The 6,980-nt window shown below is 32.9% G+C and overlaps 1 long non-coding RNA gene across 1 annotated transcript; it reads left to right on the top strand.

Annotated features, from left to right (window-relative positions):
• The first annotated feature begins 1,371 nt into the window (after nt 1–1,371).
• On the top strand, nt 1,372–5,259 carry LOC128559647 (uncharacterized). Its single transcript, XR_008372527.1, has 2 exons — nt 1,372–1,805; nt 4,128–5,259. It is a non-coding gene; the product is annotated as an uncharacterized LOC128559647 (long non-coding RNA).
• The last annotated feature ends 1,721 nt before the right edge of the window (nt 5,260–6,980 follow it).

Here is a 6,980-nt window from a genome sequence, read left to right as displayed (position 1 = left end):
GAAGAGTTTTATGTCTTCAAGAGCCTTTGTTACTGTTTCATTAAGGAGCTCTGTGCAGGCTTGGCATATGTCAAGTTTCATGCTTCGGTTCTTTTTGACATGCCTACAGTTTGTGCTGGCAAGACATGTCACGGCTGAAATGGGAAGCGCAGTTAAATGTTAAACAGTTGTCAAATTTAAAAAAAATATTTACAGGAAATATGCATTATTTTTTATTGCTTATTTATTCAGTAGTGAAGTCCACAAATGAAAATGTACTAGTATATGTTTTCTTCTAAAGAAACTAATTTATTATTTAAGGATAAACAAAAACGTTTAGTACGCTTAAATTACAACAAGTATTTACACTATTTCTGTACAGTAATAAATCTTATAAAAAACATCAATACAATGAGCACGCGCCTGACAAAAGTGAATTGCTTTTAAAAAGCTAGTTCATACCTTGGCATTATAAGATTAAATTAAGCTGCCAATTCCTACCTTACTATATTATTATACTTTCTACCTTAATGATGAAAATACAAAATGTACATTTGTGCAAAACGTGGAAACGGACAAAATAACAAGATATGATATATTACCTGCAAATATTAACAATAAAACACGCTGAATTTTGTACATTTTTGCAAAACTATTGAGAAGGTAGTTTGATTAATAATTATCAAATAAGTTCTGTTCCTTCAAATCAGTGCAGACTTCGCTTATTAATCTTACCTAAATTTGCACCTTGGATGTATATATATTCAAATAAGTTATGGAAAGCCCTTTGCATACGTCATCAAAAGAAGGCTGCTGGTTGAAGAAGAATTTGTAATACCAGGTTAAAGAAGCGTATCAACTGCGATCGTTGTTTGCCCAATCAAATTATTGTATCGATATAACCAATCAAAACGTTAGGATTACTCTTTTGATTTAAATGCCAAGTATAACAAGTTTAACTATATGAAACGCAAATATGAATGTCTTTGTTTTAGATCGTATTTTAAACATTTTTACAATACATCTGGATTACCTGTTGATAAAGTCAATATAGACAATGCATTTATATGCTACATTGATTAAGATCGGTGTGATAACACCACCTTTTTTATATGAAACTAGCCTTTGACTTATTAATTAAAGCAATGTGATTCATTATAAGACCTTCGTGCGATTTTGTGTTCCTTGAAGAAAAGTTTTGGTTTACGTTACCAATCAGGTAAATTCAGATGATGCATTACACAGTTTCAGGGTTCCTTTAACAACTCGTTTAATCATATACTGTGCTTGGTATATCTTTACATTAAAAGGAATTACTAAAACATCGTTCATTGTGACGAATATAGATATATATATATATATATCAAAGCTAAACCGGTGCCATTGTATCAACCGTTTATTCCTAAGACTACTTGTGTATGTAAATTCACTGAAAGGTACAGTAATGATATTTGTCTTGAAAAACTTGGCAAAGGAAATGTTTATTGATTTGCATACTGAGTTTAACTAACAGTGCTTTTTTCAAGTTGCTTAGCATAACTGCCAAAAAATCGCTAACTTCCTGCTTGGGAACAAATTCCGGCTAAGCAAATCGAATACATCATGTAATTAGTATTAACTGTCTGATTAGTCGTCATACATTGTCAGAAACCCACATATACAGTTAGTGATCTGGAACAAGGGGACGGAAAATTCAGGAAAAATACTGTGGAGGCAGATTTCGGAAAATATGCTCAGGCCGGTGGATTAATTACACATTTCAAATGTCCAGGAATGTCGGACAGTTTCGTATTTAACACTAAGTCAAAACGGAGGAATTGAAATTGGTGGGTACTTATCTTTTTATATTAATCTTACATATATCATGATGCAACTGGAAAGGAATGAATTGTAAAAATAGCATATGTCAGACAAAATGAATCGGTGTTTTAAATGTGTAAAGAAATTAAATGATTTTCGTCTTTTCTTCTAAAGTAAGAAACTATAATAAACAAACTTAGATATTCTTGACTGTCTTGCTATAAACGTAATAGAACACCTCGGTTTTATTATAACACCTACACATCTGACTATATGATTTGAAGTAGAAACAGAATATACCAACACAGGGGATTGAGGTTTGGGAGTTTGAACTTTTTATAATTATGAAATAGCTTGGAAGGTAAACGAAAAATAATGCTGCAACAGCAGTACTTGATACTGACTGAAAATGAAATTTTTAAAGCAGAGATTTGCACGAAAAATATCGGAGTGGAAACAAAAGAATCCGACCTTTTGCATCCCTCCTCTTTAACAATCGGGCCTCCTGGTTCTTTAACATGCTGCGCATATATCACTGATTAACACAGTTTAGAGTCTCATATGAAAGAGTGGTGTTGAATCGAACCCACTAACTCTCTGGCATATCAACCTACTGCGCTGCCATCTGCACTATGCATCAGCCAGTAATTAGTCATGTATTAAACTTAAAACGTAAAGCCTGATTATGCACAATTACATAACGCATACATGAAAAGTGTATTGAGGAAGATCAGTTGGTAAAAAGGTATACACAATTTGATTTGACAGTAATATTGCAGAATTTGTCTAAGTAGTTACACATAAAAGAAAATGTTTATTGATTTGCATACTGAGTTTAACTAACAGTGCTTTTTTCAAGTTGCTTAGCATAACTGCCAAAAAATCGCTAACTTCCAGCTTGGGAACAAATTCCGGCTAAGCAAATCGAATACATCTTGTAATTAGTATTAACTGTCTGATTAGTCATCATACATTGTCAGAAACCCACATATACAGATAGTGATCTGGTACAAGGGGACGGAAAATTCAGGAAAAATACTGTGGAGGCAGATTTCGGAAAATATGCTCAGGCCGGTGGATTAATTACACATTTCAAATGTCCAGGAATGTCGGGATTGAGGTTTGGGAGTTTGAACTCTTTATAATTTTGAAATACCTTGGAAGGTAAACGAAAAATAATGCTGCAACAGCAGTACTTTATACTGACTGAAAATGAAATTTTTAAAGCAGAGATTTGCACGAAAAATATCGGAGTGGAAACAAAAGAATCCGACCTTTTGCATCCCTCCTCTTTAACAATCGGGCCTCCTGGTTCTTTAACATGCTGCGCATATATCACTGATTAACACAGTTTAGAGTCTCATATGAAAGAGTGGTGTTGAATCGAACCCACTAACTCTCTGGCATATCAACCTACTGCGCTGCCATCTGCACTAGCATCAGCCAGTAATTAGGTCATGTATTAAATTTAAAACGTAAAGCTGATTATGCACAATTACATAACGCATACAATGAAATAGTGTATTAGGAAGATCAGTTGGTAAAAGTATAGACATGATTGACACAATTTTGATTTATAGTTACATTGATAATGCATTGCATATGAAATAATTTTCTAAGATTTAACAGTTGTATACATCAATTTTGATAATGCTGAGTAATCAATTGATAGGCATGATAAATTTGATCTGGCTTTGTATTGTGAATATGCAAATGGCGAGTTTAAACATCGATGAATATATTTATATGAATAAGAATGTAATTGTACCAGCTTGATAAATTATCATAAATTTTTTATGTTGACACAGCAAATGGCGCATTAGCTAAACAATAATGTTATTTTATAATCAAGAAATCGTTTTATATACACTAAGTGATGAAAAGAGATTAATATACATAAATGATTCGCTTGTTGTATAAACTGATAATTTGAATCGATAAATGTTGATTATATCATAAACAAATACTGTATCGATTATGTGATACACATTTATCTACTTTAAGATATGAATTGAGTTTATATACATGAAGGTTTGGTGTCATAGAATAATTCAATGTGACTCAGGCGAGTAATGAGGGTCATCACGGCTTTCTTAATTTGTTGTTGTTGTTCTTATAGAAACAGTTGTACTTTAATGCTTATAGTGTTACATATTTGTCTGTTAATTTGACAAGTGATGTGACAGCAATGCATGTGTTACTGCCACTCAATAATCATTTCAAAAATCATGTTTGTTAAGTGCATTCAGATTTTTCTTAAAGTTACAATGGATGTGAAAATGCAAATCCGTCAACTTGCAGGTTAAAATGCACATTGTGTTTAAATCAATTTGTAATTTATGTTGTAGATTCTCAAGTCAAGGAGGCATTTGGTAGCAGTCTGGTACAGAGTCAGTCCAGTGACAAGTCAACTTATGTCTGCAACATATCAGCACCAGTTACTTCATTACTTGTATTGATAATGTCTGCACTTTGAAAGGTTAGGAGGCATGTAACATTGCACTTGTAAATCAATTCGTTTGATGTGTGCTAAGTATTAAGTGCTTCCAACTCCACGTACACTAATGGGAAGAATACCTTCAAACTGTCACAACTGAACAAAATTGATTTAAAGGTAATCCTAAAGGATATAATTTGGACTCCTCATAAATGCCTCTAAGTCTATGTTATTTTCTATGATTCATTTTACGCCCATTCAGTAGACGGAAAAGTAGCCTTTGGGGTGATGGGGGTGAAGTGATAAACAGTGTTTATACCCAGTGAGACAAACAGTGTTTAAACACTGTCAATATGTTTAACTGTAGGTGAAGTAAGTCCACACTGCAATGATGTAGAGCCTACAGTAACTCACAAAACAAAAGGAAAATTGCTGCTATTTCTGAAATTGGTGACAGAATTGACTTTGTTTATTGTGAAAAGTTGAAAATGAAAATGAAGTTTAAAGAAGTGGTTTTCCGTCTTAAAATTAGATAGGAATGAGTGTTAATAGCGATCAAGAAGTAGTCGTTGAATGGTTATACAAGGGCATACAGGATCATAATAAGGCAGGATATCATGTACTCTTTCACCCGTTTCGGAAATAGGTGGATGTAATTCTGGTCCACACATCTGACATAAACCAAAAAGCAGTTATTTTAAGCTCCTCTAGTTTTAAAATCTACACATCCATGTTCATCTGCAGTAATTTCAAACCCTTCAAGTTCAGCAATAACAAGAACAAAAGATGCAGTTAAAGAGCAAATAGTAATTAATGCAAAAATGAATGACACTGTTTGTACTAAGATGTAGACCTTTTATATGAGTACGCAGAGAAGAAAGATGAAAATTACGAACAGGAGAGTTAAAGAATGAAAAGAAAGAATAATGAAAACATGTCCATGTAACAAGACTTCAGGATAACAATGATGTCCTTTGTAATAGCTATAAAGCTGTTTACTTTTAATTGTTAATTGAAATGTAAAAATAAAGTTTCAACATGTAGTCAGTTTCGCATTTTTTGTTCAATATTGTCATAGATTTTTAAAAAGCATTTTTTGTTTATTGTTTAAGTAATTTTAAGGATTATTTCTATACACTTTCTCACTTTCATTACAATTTGGTTAAGGTACATTCTATAGCCAAAATATCGACATTTTAGTGCTTATCTTTACTACCATTTTGTGAGTTTTTACTGAAGAATATCACAATTTGATGAATGAAACGCCTATTGAAATTGATTAAGCTCTCTTTTGAAGTATATATATTGAAAAAAAAATGCCAACTTGTACCTGAAAATCCGGACAAAAGACAGAAAAAAATATTTTTAGGAGGTCATGTTTTTTCAAAATCGACAGCTACTACACGCAAGCAGTATTCTGTTTAAAATTGTGACCAAAACCTACCCAAATGAAAGATCTACTTCCTGCGAGCAATCATTTTTTAAATAAATTTGATGAAAAGGCCTGTTAGAGTCGATCATTTCAGATAATTTCTATTTTATCTTTTTTTCATACATACATCATCATTTCACTACTGATTTGAAATAAACATGTGTATTTATGATAAAAATCCATAATATCATTACAAGGCCAATATACATAACAGTCAGATGTGTCAATTTTATTTTTAGAAACGGTTGCGGTCACAAAGTAATTGACAGAATTAAATGTAAATTTCAGCACATTTTTTCACACAAAAATGTGTTTGTGCGTAGGAATGTGATCAGGCTGAGCACATGGCCTTATGGATTACATAAATTTCGGCGCTTAACGTAAAAACAGTTTAAGGACAGGATTCACAAACATTCAATTTATGCTTAAACATGTTAAATGTACATGCAACACATTATGCATATGAATAAAGTTCACGATAGTATCGCATATGGAAGTAACTGGAATAAATTTGGACTATTTCCTTCGGATGCTTACATGACTGTGCTGTCAAAAGGCCGCCCATGTGTTTACATATTTTGACAGGTCGAGTTTCTCTTGCAAGAACAACGATAAGGTAAATTTATAAATTAATTATTTTGCAACGAGTTCAAAACAAGGTTGATAATCAGTTGTCTGTATTTCAAGACCTGGAAACGATTTGCCCAATCATTTAAACGGGTGGAGAACATCGCATACCGGTATATATGCATGCAGCCTACTGTCAGTGTCACCAGAGTTTGTAAAGATACATAATTAGATGCAGAATTGACGCCTTGACCCATTTTTTATACTCATAGATAGTAAATCGATCAGAATGGGCCATTGTCATAGCAAATAAAACGTTTATGCACTTGTTGCATTTAAATTGACATAATTTGAAACTTAGAAAGAAGACGGCCAGAAACCCTTTGCATAAATTAATACATGTATGACTGGACGTGAGCCTGAATCATACGGTAAGCTATGACGTCTTGTGTTTGTTTCAGATGAATACCTGCACCATGGAAATATTGTAGAGCTAATTTGTAAACTGTTGTGGAACCTGTGTCCGGCTCGCACATTTCCTATTCAACAGGAATGCCTGTACAGAAAGGCAAATGTCAATATTCATAGTCTACTGGTACTGATGATAAACCCGGACAGATGATAAAGTCGACCACCATGGAAATATTCGATTGCAATCGGTTATTTATAAAATTGAACACACCATCTAATAGTTTCTATTTACAACACCAACTGGTGTAAATAAAAACAAAATTGGTAAATATTCCGTATAAATAAATGACTTGC

This window comes from Mercenaria mercenaria, chromosome 9, assembly GCF_021730395.1.
Source record: "Mercenaria mercenaria strain notata chromosome 9, MADL_Memer_1, whole genome shotgun sequence".
Taxonomy (NCBI): Eukaryota; Metazoa; Mollusca; class Bivalvia; order Venerida; family Veneridae; genus Mercenaria; species Mercenaria mercenaria.
This window is presented reverse-complemented; position numbering and strand designations above follow the sequence as displayed.